Source organism: Mirounga angustirostris, unplaced genomic scaffold (assembly GCF_029215605.1).
Source record: "Mirounga angustirostris isolate CCGP_5_RB_7025 unplaced genomic scaffold, mMirAng1.0.hap1 SCAF_13, whole genome shotgun sequence".
Taxonomy (NCBI): Eukaryota; Metazoa; Chordata; class Mammalia; order Carnivora; family Phocidae; genus Mirounga; species Mirounga angustirostris.
The window spans coordinates 43,915,143-43,935,738 of NW_026991721.1; positions in this window are offsets into that span (position 1 = coordinate 43,915,143).

Here is a 20,596-nt window from a genome sequence, read left to right on the forward strand (position 1 = left end):
AGCACCAGGCAGGCCATAGGCTGCTAACAGTCATTCACGGTCACTGACATTCTGACTGTGATAAACCACGGGCATCTGCTTCCCCAGCAAAGTGCAGCGGAAGTGGTTGGTTGGGACACACAGATAAGAAGTCCTGTTAGAAGTGTTACCTGCCCAGAGGTTCCAGTTAAGGGTAACGTTTCTTAAAGATGAAAGCTTAGTGTTTCTAAACCTTAGCTGGATAATTTCGATTTACTGGTTCAAGGTAGGTATCATCCACTCCTAGCTATGGAGATTATGTCTTTTAACAGTTAATAGCAGTGTCAGGAGGTCTGAGTCCAGACTGGTCGTCACTAGCTGTGTAAGCTTGAGCAAGTTACTAAATCTCTTTAAGTTTCCTCATCCATAAAGCGAGGATAACAGTAGTACCTTTGTGAGGCTTGTTGTCCTAATGATATGAGATAATGCATTTTAAGTGCTCAGTACAATGCTTGCCACAGAGCAAGTGCTCAGAGTCAGCTAGAGTTAACTTTAATAGCTCTACTGAATTCGTTTGTAGCATGGTAGATATATTTACAAAGATCACTTTTGTAAATGTAAAAAAGAATTTGTGTTCTCATTTTTAAAAACCTCCTGTTGGAATGTGTTTTAACTACATTTCAAAGATTCATGGATGAGGGGTAGGACAGAACACGGGATACATTGTATATACAGATTTTGTAAGGGGGTCATAAAAGCTTTTTTTTTTTGGCTTCCCCCAAATTTTGTGCTCAAAGACTTGATTTTGCTATTGATTTGCTGGGTGACTTTGAATAAGTCCATTTAACCTTCAAACCTCTTTTGCTTCTTCTGCAAAGTAAGTGGGCATAGTCTACAGGGTTTCAAAAGGCCTTACCAATTCTAAAATAAGTATATGGACTTATTTTTTTCTTTCGCATAGCTATAAGAGCAAGTCAAACCCCAATTATTTCTGATGAAGCCCAAGAACTCTTCACAATTATCAGGAATTATTGCCAAGAATCTAACTACCATCTTTATTACGATGTATTCATTTATTTATCTAGTGGTTTGACAGGGTATAGTTGACCTGGAACATTGGGAAGGATATTCACAGCTGACAAGCAGAAAACTGGAACCAGGGGATCCTGGTGGCTCAGTTGGTTAAGTGCCTGACTCTTGATTTCAGCTCAGGTCATGATCTCATGGTCATGAGATCAAGACTTGTGTCGGGCTCCATGCTGAGCATGGAGCCTGCTTAAAATTCTCTCTCCCTCTACTTCTCCCTCTGCCCCTCCCCGCCAGAAGGAAAGCAGGAAGGCAGGAAGGCAGGAAGAAAATGAACCAGAACTTGAGTTTCCTTATACTTCCTGGTCTTTGGGGGAAAGTGACTTTATTTTTCCTTAAGATTTTTTTTATTTAATAGAAAGAGAGAGCACAAGCAGGGGGGAGTGGGAGAGGGATAAGCAGGCTCCCTGCTGAGTGGGGAGCCCAATGTGGGGCTCAATCCCAGGACCTGGGATCACGACCTGAGCTGAAGTCAAACAGTTAACCGACTGAGCTATCCAGGCGCCCCTGGCTTTTTTTTTTTTTTAAACTCTCTCATCTGTTCATTTTTTAAAATTTTTTATTGTTATGTTAATCACCATAAATTACATCATTAGTTTTTGATGTAGTGTTCCATGTTCATTGTTTGTCTATAACACCCAGTGCTCCATTCAATATGCTCCCTCTTTAATACCCATCACCAGGCTAACCCATCCTCCCACCACCCTCCCCCCTAGAACCCTCAGTTTGTTTTTCAGAGTCCATCGTCTCTCATGGTTCGTCTCCCCCTCCTATTCCCCCCCCTTCATTTTTCCCCTCCTGCTATCTTCTTCTTCTTTTTTTTTTTTCTTAACATATATTGCATTATTTGTTTCAGAGGTACAGATCTGTGATTCAACAGTCTTGCACACTTCACAGTGCTCACCATAGCACATACTCTCCCCAGTGTCTATCACCCAGCCACCCCATCCCTCCCACCCCCCACCACTCCAGCAACCCTCAGTTTGTTTCCTGAGATTAAGAATTCCTCATATCAGTGAGATCATATGATACATGTCTTTCTCTGATTGACTTATTTCGCTCAGAATAACACCCTCCAGTTCCATCCACTTTGTTGCAAATGGCAAGATCTCATTCTTTTTCATGGCTGCATAATATTCTATTGTGTGTGTGTGTGTGTGTGTGTGTATAACCTCTTTTTTTTTATTCTTATGTTAATCCCCATACATTACATCATTAGTTTTAGATGAAGTGTTCCATGATTCATTGTTTGTGCATAACACCCAGTGCTCCATGCAGAATGTGCCCTCCTCAATACCCACCACCAGGCTAACCCATCCTCCCACCCCCCTCCCCTCTAGAACCCTGTTTGTTTTTCAGAGTCCATCGTCTCTCATGGTTCGTCTACCCCTCCGATTTCCCCCGCTTCAGTCTTCCCCTCCCGCTACCTTCTTCTTCTTTTTTTTTTCTTAACATATATTGCATTATTTGTTTCAGAGGTACAGATCTGAGATTCAACAGTCTTGCACAATTCACAGCGCTTACCAGAGCACATACCCTCCCAAGTGTCTATCACCCAGTTACCCCATTCCTCCCACCCCACCCTCCACTCCAGCAACCCTCAGTTTGTTTCCTGAGATTAAGAATTCCTCATATCAGTGAGATCATATGATACATGTCTTTCTCTGTTTGACTTATTTCACTCAACATAATACCCTCCAGTTCCAACCACGTCATTGCAAATGGCAAGATCTCATTCCTTTTGATGGCTGCATAATATTCCATTGTATATATATACCACTTCTTCTTTATCCATTCATCTGTCGATGGACATCTTGGCTCTTTCCACAGTTTGGCTATTGTGGACGTTGCTGCTATAAACATCAGGGTGCACGTACCCCTTTGGATCCCTACTTTTGTATCTTTGGGGTAAATACCCAGTAGTGCAATTGCTGGATCATATGGTAGCTCTATTTTAAACTTTTTGAGGAACCTCCATACTGTTTTCCAGAGTGGCTGCACCAGGTTGCATTCCCACCAACAGTGTAGGAGGGTTCCCCTTTCTCCGCATCCCCGCCAACATCTGTCGTTTCCTGACTTGTTAATTTTAGCCATTCTGACCGGTGTGAGGTGGTATCTCATTGAGGTTTTGATTTGGATTTCCCTGATGTCGAGCGATATTGAGCACTTTTTCATGTGTCTGTTGGCCATTTGGATGTCTTCTTTGGGAAAATGTCTGTTCATGTCTTCTGCCCATTTCTTGATTGGATTCTTTGTTCTTTGGGTGTTGAGTTTGATGAGTTCTTTATAGATTTTGGATACTAGCCCTTTATCTGATCTGTCATTTGCAAATATCTTCTCCCATTCTGTCGGTTGTCTTTTGGTTTTGTTGACTGTTTCCTTTGCTTTGCAAAAGCTTTTTATCTTGATGAAGTCCCAATAGTTCATTTTTGCCCTTGCTTCCCTTGCCTTTGGCGATGTTTCTAGGAAGAAGTTGCTTTGGTTGAGGTCAAAGAGGTTGCTGCCTGTGTTCTCCTTTAGGATTTTGATGGACTCCTGTCTCACACTGAGGTCTTTCAACCATTTGGAGTCTATTTTTGTGTGTGGTGTAAGGAAATGGTCCAGTTTCATTCTTATGCATGTGGCTATCCAATTTTCCCAACACCATTTCTTGAAGAGACTGTCTTTGTTCCATTGGACATTCTTTCCTGCTTTGTCAAAGATGAGTTGACCATAGAGTTGAGGGTCCATTTCTGGGCTCTCTATTCTGTTCCATTGATCTATGTGTCTGTTTTTGTGCCAGTACCATGCTGTCTTGATGATGACAGCTTTGTAATAGAGCTGGAAGCCCGGAATTGTGATGCTGCCGGCTTTGCTTTTCTTTTTCAACATTCCTCTGGCTATGCGGGGTCTTTTCTGGTTCCATACAAATTTTAGGATTATTTGTTCCATTTCTTTGAAAAAAGTGGATGGTATTTTGATGGGGATTGCATTGAATGTGTAGATTGCTCTAGGTAGCATTGACATCTTCACAATATTTGTTCTTCCAATCCATGAGCATGGAACGTTTTTCCATTTCTTTGTGTCTTCCTCAGTTTCTTTCATGACTATTTTATAGTTTTCTGAGTACAGATCCTTTGTCTCTTTGGTTAGATTTATTCCTAGGTATCTTATGGTTTTGGGTGCAATTGTAAATGGGATCGACTCCTTAATTTCTCTTTCTTCTGTCTTGTTGTTGGTGTATAGGAATGCCACTGACTTCTGTGCATTGATTTTATATCCTGCCACTTTACTGAATTCCTGTATGAGTTCTAGCAGTTTTGGGGTGGAGTCTTTTGGGTTTTCCACATAAAGTATCATATCATCTGCAAAGAGTGAGAGTTTGACTTCTTCTTTGCTGATTTGGATGCCTTTGATTTCTTTTTGTTGTCTGATTGCTGTGGCTAGGGCTTCCAATACTATGTTGAATAGCAGTTGTGATAGTGGACATCCCTGCCGCGTTCCTGACCTTAGGGGGAAAGCTCTCAGTTTTTCCCCATTGAGAATGATATTCACTGTAGGTTTTTCATAGACGGCTTTTATGATATTGAGGTATGTACCCTCGATCCCTATACTCTGAAGAGTTTTGATCAAGAAAGGATGCTGTACTTTGTCAAAAACTTTTTCTGCATCTATTGAGAGGATCATATGATTCTTGTTCTTTCTTTTGTTAATGTATTGTATCACATTGATTGATTTGCGGATGTTGAACCAACCTTGCAGCCCAGGGATAAATCCCACTTGGTCGTGGTGAATAATCCTTTTAATGTACTGTTGGATCCTATTGGCTAGTATTTTGGTGAGAATTTTTGCATCCATGTTCATCAGGGATATGGGTCTGTAATTCTCCTTTTTGATGGGGTCTTTGTCTGGTTTGGGGATCAAGGTAATGCTGGCCTCATAAAATGAGTTTGGAAGTTTTCCTTCCATTTCTACTTTTTGGAACAGTTTCAGAAGAATAGGTATGAATTCTTCTTGAAATGTTTGGTAGAATTCTCCTGGGAAGCCATCGGGCCCTGGGCTTTTGTTTTTTGGGAGATTTTTGATGACTGCTTCAATTTCCTTAGTGGTTATAGGTCTGTTCAGGTTTTCTATTTCATCCTGGTTCAGTTTTGGTAGTTGATACATCTCTAGGAATGCCTCCATTTCTTCCAGGTTATCTAATTTGCTGGCATAGAGTTGCTCATAATATGTTCTTAGAATTGTTTGTATTTCTTTGGTGTTGGTTGTGATCTCTCCTCTTTCATTCATGATTTTGTTGATTTGGGTCATTTCTCTTCTCTTTTTGATAAGTCTGGCCAGGGGTTTATCAATCTTGTTAATTCTTTCAAAGAACCAGCTCCTAGTTTCGTTGATCTGTTCTACTGTTCTTTTCGTTTCTATTTCATTGATTTCTGCTCTGATCTTTATGATTTCTCTTCTCCTGCTGGGTTTAGGCTTTATTTGCTGTTCTTTCTCCAGCTCCTTTAGGTGTAGGGTTAGGTTGTGTACTTGAGACCTTTCTTGTTTCTTGAGAAAGGCTTGTATTGCTATATACTTTCCTCTTAGGACTGCCTTTGCTGCATCCCAAAGATTTTGAATAGTGTGTTTTCATTTTCATTGGTTTCCATGTATTTTTTTAATTCTTCTTTAATTTCCTGGTTGACCCATTCATTCTTCAGTAGGATGCTCTTTAGCCTCCATGTATTTGAGTTCTTTCCGACTTTCCTCTTGTGATTGAGTTCTAGTTTCAAAGCATTGTGGTCTGAAAATAGGCAGGGAATGATCCCAATCTTTTGGTACTGGTTGAGACCTGATTTATGACCTAGGATGTGATCTATTCTGGAGAATGTTCCATGGGCACTAGAAAAAATTTGTATTCCGTTGCTTTGGGGTGGAATGTTCTGAATATGTCTGTGAAGTCCATTTGGTCCAGTGTGTCATTTAAAGTCTTTATTTCCTTATTGATCTTTCGCTTAGACAATCTGTCCATTTCTGTGAGGGGGGTGTTAAAGTCCCCCACTATTATTGTATTGTTGTCGATGTGTTTCTTTGCTTTTGTTATTAATTGCCTTATATAATTGGCTGCTCCCATGTTAGGGACATAGATATTTACAATTGTTAGATCTTCTTGTTGGATAGGTCCTTTAAGTAGGATATAATGTCCTTCCTTGTCTCTTATTACAGTCTTTGGTTTAAAATCTAATTTGTCTGATATAAGGATTGCCACCCCAGCTTTCTTTTGGTGTCCATTAGCATGGTAAATGGTTTTCCACCTCCTCACTTTCAATCTGGGGGTGTCTTTGGGTCTAAAATGAGTCTCTTGCAGACAGCATATCGATGGGTCTTGTTTTTTAATCCAGTCTGATAGCCTGTGTCTTTTGATTGGGGCATTTAGCCCATTTACATTCAGGGTAACTATTGAAAGATAGGAATTTAGTGCCATTGTGTTGCCTGTAAGGTGACTGTTACCGTATATTGTCTGTGTTCCTTTCTGGTCTATGTTGCTTTTAGGCTCTCTCTTTGCTTAGAGGACCCCTTTCAAGATTTCCTGTAGGGCTGGTTTTGTGTTTGCAAATTCCTTTAGTTTTTGTTTGTCTTGGAAGCTTTTTATCTCTCCTTCAATTTTCAATGACAGCCTAGCTGGATAGAGTATTCTTGGCTGCATATTTTTCTCATTTAGTGCTCTGAATATATCCTGCCAGTCCTTTCTGGCCTGCCAGGTCTCTGTGGAGAGGTCTGTTGCCAATCTAATGTTTCTACCCTTGTAGGTTACATATCTCTTCTCCCGAGCTGCTTTCAGGATTTTCTCTTTGTCTATGAGACTCGTAAGTTTTACTATTAGATGTCGGGGTGTTGACCTATTTTTATTGATTTTGAGAGGGGTTCTCTGTGCTTCCTGGATTTTCATGCCTGTTTCCTTCCCCAAATTAGGGAAGTTCTCTGCTATAATTTTCTCCATTATACCTTCTGCCCCTCTCTCTCTTTCTTCTTCTTCTGGGATCCCAATTATTCTAATGTTGTTTCATCTTATGGTATCGCTTATCTCTCGAATTCTGCCCTCGTGATCCAGTAGTTGTTTATCTCCCTTTTTCTCAGCTTCTTTATTTTCCATCATTTCATCTTCTATATTACTGATTCTCTCTTCTGCCTCATTTATTCTAACAGTTAGCGCCCCCATTTTTTATTGCACCTCATTAATAGCCTTTTTGATTTCTACTTGGTTGGATTTTAGTTCTTTTACTTCTCCAGAAAGGGTTTCTCTAATAACTTCCATGCTTTTTTCAAGCCCAGCCAGTATCTTTAAAGTGATGATTCTGAACTCTAGATCTGACATCGTACTAATGTCCGTATTGAGTAGGTCCCTGGCAGTCGGTACTACCTCTTGTTCTTTTTGTTGAGGTGATTTTTTCTGTCTTGTCATTTTGTGCAGAGCAGAATAGATTAATGAGAGAACAAAATGCTAGCAGAGTAACAACGTCCCCAGAAAATATACTCTAAACAAATCAGAAAAGACCTGAAGCAGTGGGAAAAGAAAGGGAAAGAGAGAAAAAAGAAAAAGATAAAGATAAAAACAAAAACAAACAAAACAAAACAACAACAACAACAAAAAACCCAGAATGTGATCAAATATGATCAAGCTGGTATATAGATCAGTGCCACACACTAGATTTGGGGTGTATTTTGGTCTTTTAGAAGAAAGTGCCTCCCAAAATTTTAAAGAAAGAAAAACTTATATATGTACAAAAATAAGGGTTGATATGGTGAAGGGATGGAATATGACTGTAAAGATGGAAATTATAAAAAATTTTATAAAAGGAATTGATAAGAAGTTGTTTGAAAAAAGAAAGAAGAGGATTTAAAAAAAGAAAAAAGAAGAAAAGAAAAAAAAAGGGAGAGGATGTGATCAGGCAGGGGAATATAAAGCACCATATACTAGAGATTTAGGGTATATTTTAATCTGTTAGAAGAAACTATCTCAAAATTTTAAAGAGAGAACAACTTATATATATAAGCCAAAAATACGGGTAACTACTATGAAGGGATAGAATATGACTCTAAAAATGAAAAATAAAAATGTTTTTTTTTAAAAAAGGGATTGATAAGATGTTGGTTGAAAAAGGGAAAAAGAAAAATTCAAAAAGAAAAAAAGTTAAAAAAAAAATTAACTTTGAAAGACTAAAGAATCATGGTAAAAAAGCCATGAATTCTATGTGCATTATTCCCCTAGCGCCGGAGTTCTGCCGTCTCATTGATCGGTAAACTTGGTCTTGGCTGGCTGTTCTCGCTGATCTTCTGGGGAGGGGCCTGTTGCCGTGGTTTCCAAATGTCTTTGCCCGAGGCGGAATTGGACCGCCCTTGTCCCCTCCTGGGCTAAGTAATCTGCTCGGGTTTGCTCTCTGGAGCCTTTGTTCCCTGCGAGCTTTCCGTACAGCTTTGGAGGTGGAGAGTGAAAATGGCGGCCTCCCAATCTCCGCCCCGGAGGAGCTGAGAACTTGGGGCCCGCTTCTCAGTGAGCCCCCAGAGAAAAGCCGTCAGTCACTCCCATCTCCCCGGTCTCCGGCTGCACTCTGTGCTCACCCGGCCTGTGACCGCGCGTTTCTATCTCTGGCACCTGACCCCGGGTGGAGTCTCCAAACCCAGCAGATCCTTGTGGTGCACTCCCGCGCAGCTCCTCCTGGGGGAGGAAGGTGAGTCTCCCCGGATCTGCCGCTTGTTGGGTCCCTGCTGGAGGAGCAGTGGCCCGACTGTGCCCCGGATCACCGTTTATGGCAACCCCGAGCTGAGAGCCCGCGCCTGGGCTCTGCCTCTGCAGCCGGCTTCCCTGCTCCGTTACCTGGGAGCTCTGCCACACTCAGGAACCCCCGGTCTTTCTGTGACCCCGAGGGTCCTGAGACCACACTGTCCCAGAGGGTTCCACCCCCCGCTTAGCCACCAGAGTGACGTCCCTCGGCGGAGCAGACTTTTAAAAGTTCCGATTTTGTGCTCCGTGGCTCTATCACTTGCCAGAAGCGGCCGACGGAGGCCCCTCCCCCGCCATCTAAACTCCCGAATATCGCCTCGGATTCACTTCTCCGCACGTCCTACCTTCCAGAAAGTGGTCGCTTTTCTGATGAGAGAGTTGTTGCTCTTCTTTTCTTCGATCTCCTGTTGAGTTTGTAGGTGTTCAGAATGGTTTGATCCCTATCCAGCTGAATTCCTGAGAGGAGACAAAATCCAGGTCTCCTACTCCTCCGCCATCTTGCTCCGCCCCCCCATAACCTCTTCTTTATCCATTCATCTGTTGATGGACATCTTGGCTCTTTCCACAGTTTGGCTCTTGTGGACATTGCTGCTATAAACATTGGGGTGCATGTACCCCTTCGGATCCCTACATTTGTATCTTTGGCAAGGGCAAAAATGAACTATTGGGACTTCATCAAGATAAAAAGCTTTTGCACAGCAAAAGAAACAGTCAACAAAACCAAAAGACAACCGACAGAATGGGAGAAGATATTTGCAAATGACAGATCAGATAAAGGGCTAGTATCCAAAATCTATAAAGAACGTCTTAAACTCAACATCCAAAGAACAAATGATCCAATCAAGAAATGGGCAGAAGACATGAACAGACATTTTTCCAAAGAAGACATCCAAATGGCCAACAGACACATGAAAAAGTGCTCAACATGGCTCGGCATCAGGGAAATCCAAATCAAAACCTCAATGAGATACCACCTCACACCAGTCAGAATGGCTAAAATTAACAAGTCGGGAAACGACAGATGTTGGCGGGGATGCAGAGAAAGGGGAACCCTTCTACACTGTTGGTGGGAATGCAAGCTGGTGCAGCCACTTTGGAAAACAGTATGGAGGTTCCTCAAAAAGTTGAAAACAGAGCTACCATATGATCCAGCAATTGCACTACTGGGTATTTACCTCATCTGTTCATTTTTATTGTCAAAGTTTCTCTGAGATTGGTTTTTGGTGATAAGTTCGTCAGTTTGGCAAAGTGCAGGGAATAGATGAGTAAAGATCAACTTTGTGAGCAAACATTTCAGGTCTAGCCCCAGTTGTCCCTGCAGCCCTTTCCCGCTCCTTTGTTTTCACACATTCTGATACAACCAGACTGACCTTGGCTGTTTCCTCAGATCCTGTGTATTTACAGCTTCGTGTTTTGCTAATACTGCTCTCAACCTAGAAACCTTCCTTTCTGAATTTTTCCTCCACTCTCACTGCCAGCATTGTTGTGTCCAAATCCTCCCCATCCTTCAAGGCTTGGTAATGTTACGTCTCTACAAAGCGTAGATAATCTTTCTCCAAGGGTGCAGTGAATATCTCCATCAGCTGTGCCCCTAGAACTCAGATACGTGCTTTTGATATGCCGCTCTCACATGGTCCCGGTGCCCACAATAGCACAGTTGTCAGACACAGGATCTGCAGTCACACCCACTTGAGTTCAAATCCTTACTGGAGTCTGAGCTGTGATTTTGGGCAAGTGGTAAGCCTCTGCATGCCTCAGTTTCCTCTGTAAAATGGAGCTAATAGCACCTACTTCATGAAGTTTTTGTTAGGTTTAAATGAGCCAGTACATGTAAAGCATTTATTTATTTATTTTTTAAAGTTTTTTATTTTATTTTTTATACTAGAGAGAGAGAGAGAAAGCACAAGCAGGGGGGAGCAGCAGGCAGAGGGAGAGGGAGAAGCAGGCTCCCTGCTGAGCGGGGAGCCTGATGCGGGGCTTGATCCCAGGACCCCGCGATCACGACCTGATCCGAAGTCAGACGCTTAACCGTCTGAGCCACCAAGGTGCCCCACATGTAAAGCATTTAGAACAGTGCTTTGCCCATAGTGAGTGTTTAATAAATGCTAGCTATCATCACTACTTTCTCCTTCTACCTTATTTTATAGGTACAACATCACTGTCTTATGTTTCCTCCTAGACTCTACACTCCTTGAGAGCAGGAGGATTTGTGCCTGTTCATTTTTTGTAGCTCTTTATGCCTAGAACTTAGCACACAAAACTAGTTACCTGACAGATTTTGGAAAACTTAGGTCCAAGTCATTTCTATCTTTTCATCCCTAATATTCACAAGGTGACTTTAACCATGGAATAAGCAATTCCATGAATTAAAGAAGTCTATTGTAATTAAATGTCACATTGTCACTGGGGCATCTGGGTGGCTCAGTCGGTTAAGTGACCGACTCTTGGTTTTGGCTCAGGTCATGATCTCCAGGTTGTGAGATTGAGCCCGGTGTCCGGCTCTGCACTCAGCGTGGGGTCTGCTTGAGATTCTTTCCCTCTGCCTCTCCCTCTGCCCCTCCCCGCACTCGCATGCATGTGCACATGCGCGCTCTCTCTCTAAAATAAATAAATAAATAAAAATAAAATCTTTACAAAAAACAAATGTCATATTGGACATTAGACTAAACAGTCTGTAGTCAGTTGCATGCTAATGCATGTGGCAGGCCAGGGCCTTTTAAAGAATGTTACATGTGGTGCACAGCTCTGTGACTCAGGGCCCCCAGCTCCTGTTCCTGGTCCCATTCCACTGCTCTAAACAGCCAGATTCAATTACCTTTACTTCCTATGGCTGTGGGTCAGCCTGGTTCCAGCTGGCCGTGTACAGTGATGACCGAGGCTACCATAGAGAGCAGTCAACTTTGCAGAAAGCAGCCTCACCCATGATCCATAGACCAGTTGGTGAACAAACATGTACTAAAGGAAAACATCATGTATTACTCCTGTGGGACAAAGTTCAGTTGTAGTCAAGATTACAGATCAAAGTCAGATCTGTTTCTGAGATATTTTCCACATCTTTTTTGATATTTCTGACATTTTTGCAGAGATACTTCTTGGTCTATGATCATGGATTTGTGCCAAACAGCAGTTTACCCAACACTGTGATTCATTTATTTGTTTTCTATACACTGTTTGACTTTTCTCATATTTGGCTTTGGCTAAAGACACTCAGCATATGCTTTATGTGGCTAACCAGTCAGACTTTTTAGTATTTTGGGATCTTAATACAAAAAAGAAATTAATCTGGGAATATATCCAAAGGTAACAAAAACATTAACACGAAAAGATATCTACATCCCCATGTTCATAGCAGCATTATTTGCATTAGCCAAAAAGTGGAAACAACCTAAGTATCCATCAATGGATGAATGGATAAAGAAGTTGTGGTATCTATATACAATGCAATATTATTCAGCCATAAAAAATGAGGAAATTCTACCATTTGCAACAACATGGATGGACCTTGAAGGCATTATGCTAAGTGAAATATCAGACAGAGAAAGACAACTATTATACAATCTCACTTATATGTGGAATCTAAAAAAAAAAAAAAGGCAAAAAAAAACCTTGTTAAAAAAAAAAGATCAGACGTTACTGAGGTGGGGGGTTGGTAGGGAGAATTAGAGGAAGGTGGTCAAAGAGTACAGACTTCCACTTGTAAGATAAAGAAGTACTAGGGACGAAATACACAATACACTACACGCCACCTCTAGCTAACACTGTTGTATCACATATAGGAAAGCTGTTAAGAGTATAAATCCTAAGAAAAATTTTTCCCCTTTATTCTTTTTTTTTAAATTATTTATTTATTTATTTGACAGAGAGACCTAGTTGAGAGCAGGAACACAAGCACGAGGAGTGGGAGAGGAAGAAGCAGGCTTCCCGCGGAGCAGGGAGCCCAATGCGGGGCTTGATCCCAGGACCCTGGGACCATGACCTGAGCCGAAGGGAGACGCTTAACGACTGAGCCACCCAGGTGCCCCGCCCCTTTATTCTTTTCTTCTTCCTGTATCTATATTAGCAGATAGATGTTAGCTGAACTTACTGTGGTCAGCACGTCACAATATATGTAAATCAAACCATCACGCGGTACACCTCTGAAACCTATATAGTGGTGTATGGCAATTATCTCTCAGTAAAACTGGAAAACAATTCAGACCAAAGGCTGGGATTTTTCTAATAATAAACCAGGGACTACTCATTTTCTTTTTAGTGAGTATTAACTTCAGTGTAGTTCTTCTCCTCTGTGAAATTTCACAGCATTAATGTTAAAACATAATTCAGGTCAAGTAAAGGATCAGTTCCTTGTATGTCGTCATTAATACTTCCAAGTTTGTGAGTAAGAGCCATACAAAGTATCACAGGCCCACAGAAATGGGCCTGGAGAAATTAGGCCCGACAGGGCTCAAAGAAATTAAGGTAGAAGATACTGCCTTCTCTTTGCTCTCAGGGGCATTATTTCTTTTCTCACAACTAAACTTAGACCCAGGCAAAGCAGGCAGTGGCCTATAGCACAGAGGGGTACTGAAAGTCTCCAAAGTTGTTTCTCCAACCTGCCTCTTACGTTTGCATTCTTACGTCTAGAGTGGCATTCCATTGGCAGAAGTTTGTTCCAGAGACTGCAGTCCACTCCCTTACTAATTCATTTGTTCATCCAATGCTTATTCGTGCCACTAAGTGCAGGAACTGGGGAAAGAAAAGTAAGACCAGAGCTTTTTGTCTTGTAGGAAGACAAAAATAGGGAGATGGTTAAAACTCTGTATGTTTGAGAAGTGTGATGATAGAGCTTTTCTAGGTATGGGGCTGCCAGAGAAGTAGGAGGTGATCCCAGAGAAAGGGATTTCATAGAAAACCACGGTAGAGGAATGATGAAGTCCTATCCCTCACAGAGGACAAGTAAAGTGAGGAAAGACAATGTTGAGTACAGATATCTCTGACGGGGGAATGCTTTAAGCTGGCTAGTGGTTATGAACAAGTAAAGTACATGGTAGCCTTTCAGGTTCACAATGTAACACCATCCAAAAGCTGGACAGAATTTGTCCCACAAGCTAAGACTTGATAGGGAAGTGAGTGAGAGTAGATAGACTGGGAGTCTGGGCTCCTGGGGGGGTGGGAGGGGAGGTGGTTGAAGAGGGCTCTTGGTTCTTGGAGGAACAACTTAGCGCATTAGGGCCAGAGTTTGAGGTGTCCTGAGACAGGCACTGGAAGAGGACGTCAGAAACCACCAAGCAAACTTTGCCTATTTGGTAATTTGGAGGAAAGTGGGCACTGGCTTAGTCTTGTGCAGTGAGGTACCAGAAGGAAGCCATCAGTTAAATCTGGATTAATGTGGTTTATTTGATTAAAATAGGCAAAGCATGTGTTTGGCTTCGGGGCTAGAAGACCCTTGAATTCTCGAATTCTAATCATTCCTGCCACTGCACTGTAACCCCAAGCAGCATATGCTCTTCGTTCTAACTGGAGTACCTCTGCACCATCTTCTTTGCCCTTCAAGTCTTCAACAAGTGTCCCCTACTTCCCTGATGGCTCAGACTATTAAGTGTGCCTGTTCTAAGCTCCCGTAACAGTTAGTACCTCTCTCTCATTAGATGAGTACCCACCACACTGGATTGTCCCTGTCTATTTACTTTTTGGTCTCCCCCTTCAGTAGGCTGAACTTTCTGAGGGCAGAGATTGCCTTCCATCTCTTTATCCCCAGGACTTAGCCAGATTAGAATACAGTAGCTGAGGATATATTTCTGTGGTTCTGTGGATGGATAAATGGATGGATGAATTGAGCAAATGGATAAATGACTGGCCCAAGTCAAGAAGAATTTGCATTCTCCTTAGGAGTACAGACCTTAGGGAGTAAATGCTCAGAAAAATGTTGAACCTATTTTAATGCTGTGATGAACCATGGATAAAAAGCATGTGCCTTGGTCCAAATCAAACTTAGTTGTGATCTGGCGTGCTTTATTTTCCGGTTCACAGTGAGCACTGTAATTTTAAGTCAAGGTTTGCTTAGTAGGCAGGTTTCAAAGATGTGGCAGGAGAAGCAATCTAATCGAAAAAGCTCACACTAGGAGCCAAGAGGTCTAGCCTCTCTTCCTGAGACCCCACCAACTTCCTGATTATGTAACCCAAATGAGCTTCTTATCTTCATATGCTTCCAGTCTCCCAGCCTCTAGTCTTTCCCCTTTGCACCCCATCCACCACCCAGTTATCTTTCCTGAAAACAAATTAATCATCTTGTTTTTTTACTTTAAAACCCCCTTTGACTCCAGAGCAAAGTCCTAGCCCTTTAGCAGGCAAACAAGGTCTTTTTAGTATCTCTCAAGGCTGATGGTCTTTTATCATGTCTCTTCCATCCAGTGACTCCATGGTTCCCATTCCTCTAATCAAACTCTTTCACGCCTCTGTGTTTTTGCCACACACTGTCCCCAGTGTCATTCTACACTCATTTCACGTAGTGAACACCTGCTTGTTCATCTTTCAAGACTTAGCCAATGGAGCCCAATGGTTGTTTCCTCAGCAAGGCCTCTTCTGACTTCTTCAGATAATGTGAGCACCTCCTCCACTCTGCTCTGACAGCATTTTCTATCCTTTATCTTAGACCACTTGTAAGTTCTATAGAGATTGTTTGCTTACTTATCCATCTCAGGTACAAAATTCTGAGTTCTTATAGGTTGGGACCATTGTTCCTATATCCTTAGTCATTAGCACTTAGGAGGTTCCCCAGTATATGGTCAAAAAAATCAAAGGAGTTATGAATATTACATGTACTGTCTTCCTTACTGTGGCTGTTTTCACTTCTCATCCATCTCCGCATGAAATGTAATAATAAAGATTGGTTTATTGAGCACTGATCAGGCAGCAGGAACTTTTCTCTACCCTTTACATATGACAACTTCATTTAATCCTTACCTCAGCCCTGCAGAGCAGGCATTACCATTACTTTATTACTCTTAGTTTACAGATAAAGAAACTGAGGCCTAAAGAGGTTAAATATCCTTCCCAAGTCATACTTAGTAGATGGTAGAGCTAGGATTCAAATGAAGACTCCAACTTCAAAGCCCATGGCCTTTCCACAATGTCACCAGAATGTAGGTTCTCACTTGGTTGTTTAATTGCTCTGAATTTCATTGAACAGGATTGCAAGAGTCAGGCTCACTCTGATTTCCAGCTGGGGACTGGCCATCTCCACAGCCCATCCATGAAACCCTAGACAGCCATATCTAAATGCTGGCGTGCATGAAGACAAAACCCAGATCCTTTTCCTGGCAGGAAGCTGTGTCTTCTAGCACATGGAACCAGGACTGCATTTCCTGGGATTAGATGGAGCCCTCAGCACAGAGGCCCTCTCATGGGTTTGTCCTCAGTGTCCAGCCCAGAAACTGTCTGTTCCCTAGCTCCCTGGAGAATGAAAAATTATTGGCTTCTGGAATGTTTTTCTGGTCACTGAGCCCTCAAGGTGAAAGGTCTCTTGGATGGAAACCAACAGGCCAAGTTTACCCAACCCAGCAAGGCGTCAGGCAGCCCCGAGGCACATTCCACTAGATCCCACAGAACAGCTGGGGCTTCTTCTCCTCAGCATGATACCTGCCCTCGAAGAATGGAGGTCTTTCTGCCCCACTGCACAGCTGACATAAAGCAGAAATCCCACTGCAGAGCACCCTTCAGGCTGGAGACTGCACAGAGCCCTCAGAAATATTCTCTTCTCCCTCTGCTTTTCACTGTTGCTGCTAAGACTTCAGCTTATGGGGAGAAGAGAGGCTCACAAAACACTATGTGCTCCTGTCCTAAAAATGTCCCATAGGAATAGAGCCAGAAGGGAGCAGAATATTTACATGCTTGTGAACACCATTACATGCCAGCCATTTTATATATATCATCTCATTTAACCATTACTACAATTATTTTTCCCATTTTAAAGACGTAGAAACTGAAAATGACTCTAACTACAATAGTGGCATATCTCCCTTCTTTGATAAAAGGGATCCTGTGAAACCTTGGACCTTGGGCCTGAAAATCAGTGACTGGAGCTCAGCATGAGGGTGAAGTGTAACGTAGCCACACAGGTAGTGTCCTTGCATTAGTCATGTCTGCACATTGTCTGAGACTCTGTGATACCTTGCCCTGTGTATCCCTGCTGGAATCAGGAATTCTATCTGGGCCCCAAACCCAGCTGTCCCGTACTAGGAAAAGGAAGCAGTTTGAGTTTTACAAGAAGAGCCTTGAACTAGGAGTTTGAATACATTTGCTTGAGTCCCAGCTCTACAATTTAATATATGAGATCTTGCCTTGGTTTTCTCATCTGTGAAGTGGGAATAATAATGATTGATCTCCTACTTTGGGTTTCTGATGATTAAATGAAATATTGCATGTGTGGTGTGGGGAAGGCCCAAAGAGACTTGGCCTATTCATAAATGAGCCATGTTCTTGTCCATTGCCCTTTCTATGGAGCTCCATCATGACTGAACAGCACTCCATTCTTTAGAATAACTTTTCTCCTACCCTCTTCCCCACAAGCTAAATGAAGAGCAGGTTGGTTTGGAGGAAGGAGCATAGACTAGGAATTCAATTACTTGGGTTTGAGTCCTGGTTTTATTAACCATTGGCTATGAGATAATTGAGTCACTGAGCCTCAATTTTCTCATCTGTTGAGTGGGGATAATATCAGTAGTTATTTCTAGGGGTGCCATGAAGACTATATGAGTGCATCAGTGCTTTATAGATTCTAATGTGCTATACAAAGGCAAGTTATTCATCTAACAAAGTTTTTTGACCATCTGCTATGGACTAGGCATGTTCCAAGTGATGACAATCCAAAGACAATAAGACATGGTATCCATTAAGCTCACAGTCTGTGGAGGAGATGGAAGCATACACAGGTAATTACAACACAGTGTGGTAAGTGCCATGACAGGGAAGCATAGAAGAGGGGCACTGTATTAGCTATCTATTGCTACAAAACAAATTACCCCAACATCAAGTAGCTTAAAACAACAAGCAGTTATTATCTCACATATATTCTAGGAGTCAGGAATCTGGGAATGGCTTAGCTGGGTAGTTCATGAGGTCAAGCTGTTGGCCAAGGCCATAGTCTTTGAAGACTTGACTAGGGCTGGAGAATCCACTTCTAAGCTCATTCATGTGGCTGTTGGCAGGAGGCTTCAGTTCCTTGCCATGTGAGCCTCTCCATAGGTCTGCTCAAGATATGACTTTCTCCAAGGGAAGTCATCCAAGAGAAAGAGAGCATGTGTGAGAGAGCATCCAAGAGTATAACCTAAACTGAGACGTGCCATGCTATCACTTCTGCCATTTTCTATTGGTCACAAAGACCAACCATGGTACAATGCAGAAGGGCACTACATGAGGGTGTAACTTGCAGGAGGTGGGGATCATTGGGACCCACTTTGGATGCTTGCTGCCACAGGTACTAAACACACTAGGAGAGAGGAGCCAGGAAAATTGTCTAGAGCTTAAGCTCGGGTGTATTTTTATTGCTTCTTGTAGTTTCTGCTGAATGCTGGACTAGTAAGAGAAAACTTCCTTTTCTATCCAGATTATTCTGCTATTAGGTGGAAATGACATTGTACAAAATATAGAGCAAACACAAACTATCAAGAAATGGTAATGACTCATCAAAATAAAAAGCTTCTGCACAGCAAAGTAAACAGTCAACAAAACTAAAAGACAACCTACTGAATGGGAGAAGATATTTGCAAATGATGTATCCAATCAAGGGTTAGTATCCAAAATATATAAAGAACTGATACAACTCAACACCTCAAAAAACATAATCCAACTAAAAAAATGCAAAGAAGACATGAACATTTTTCCAAAGAAAACATCCAAATGGCCATAAACAGTATGGAGTTTCCTCAAAAAGTTAAAAATAGAACAACCCTATGATTCAGTAATTATGCTACTGGGTATTTACCCAAAAAATACAAAAACACTAATTCAAAGGGATATGTGCACCCTTATGTTTATTGCAGCATTATCTGCCCAGTCATGGGAGCAGCCCAACTATGTCCATTGATAGATGAATGGATAAAGAAGAAGTATGATGGATTATTATTCAGCCATAAAAAAGATAGAAATCTTGCCATTTGCAACAACATGGATGGAGCTAGAGAGTATAATGCTAAGAAAATATGTCAGTCAGAGAAAGACAAATACCGTATCTCACTCATATGTGGAATTTGAGAAACAAAACAAACAAGCAAAGGGTAAAAGAGAGAGAGAAAAAAAACAAGAAACACTCTTAACTATAGAGAACAAACTGATGGTTATGAAAGGGGAGGTGCGTGGGGGGGATGGATGAAACAGGTGAAGGGGATTTAGAGTACAATTATCATGATGAGCACTGAGTAATGTATAGAATTTTTGAATCACTGTATCATACAACTGAAACTAATATACCACTGTATATTAACTATACTGGAATTAAAACAAAAAACTTAATAAAAAAGAAGTGGTAATGACTTTGATGGTGGGAGCATCTTCCAGTTCTGTCTTCAGAGCAACTGCATCCTGGTAAGTCAGTTCCCCAAAGGCCCTAGTATAGCCCTTAAAGTTCATAGCCTTCCCAGAGCTGACCAACAATCACTAGTACCCACCCCTATTACAGTGCAACTCACATTGTACCACAATTGTGTGTTTATGTGTCTCACATCCCTTTAAACTGCCCTGAGCAGGCAGGGGAAATGTCTGTCTGGTACACAGCTTGTCCCACATCTAGCATGGTGCTTGGCACTGTGCCTAACTGTTTGATAAAAGAATTAACAGAAACTGAATGAATATGGAATACACTGTATGTTATAAGGTCCATGCAGGTAAGTAATTATCACAACATTTAAGAAGCTATGCTTTGTGTTTCCTGAGTGTCAGGTCCTATGCTACATGCTTTATGTATATTACTTCATTTAACACTCATCACGGTCCTATGGTAGGCATTATTATCCCCATTTAACAGATGAGGAAACCAAGGTCACACAATTAGAAAATGGCGGAGTGTGGATTTGACACCAGGTCTGTCAGACTCCGAAGCCTGTACAACTAATCCTATCATATCTGGTAGCAGATCTTCTCAAACACACAAACAAAAAATTTCAGATCTTAAGGACTTTGGGTAGTTAACAAACCAGATAAAAGAAAATTAAATAGTCTTAAGGAACAATTTGATCAATATCTAAAAACCAGGTGTTTCCCTTTCTCTCTCTCTCTCTTTCACACACACACATACACACATCCCTTATTTTTCCAGGAAAGCCCAGTTTAAGTTCCACCTCTTCCAGGAAACCTTCTTTGACTCACAGTGATGCTTGTCACCCCTAAATTCCTGCAGCACTTGTGATAGAGCCATTCAGTTGATACAAACTATGGTAGTCTTTTTTTTTTTTTTTAAGATTTTATTTATTTGACAGAGAGAGACACAGAGAGAGAGGGAACACAAGCAGGGGGAGTGGGAGAGGGAGAAGCAGGCTTCCCACCGAGCAGAGAGCCCGATGTGGGGCTTGATCCCAGGACCCTGGGACCATGACCTGAGCCGAAGAGAGATGCTTAATGACTGAGCCACCCAGGTGCCCCAAACTATGGTAGTCTTGATTTGCAGTATATCCTTTTTTACAACTCAGGCCCATCACTTCCTTCTTAACACAGTGAGGGAGTTGGACTACTTCTTAAAGTCCTTTTCTGGCTTGCACATTGTAGGAGGTATTTCCTGACTCCCATTGGCATAATCACCTCCTTGCAGGGAGGACAGACAGCGTGGTTGCATATGGCAGG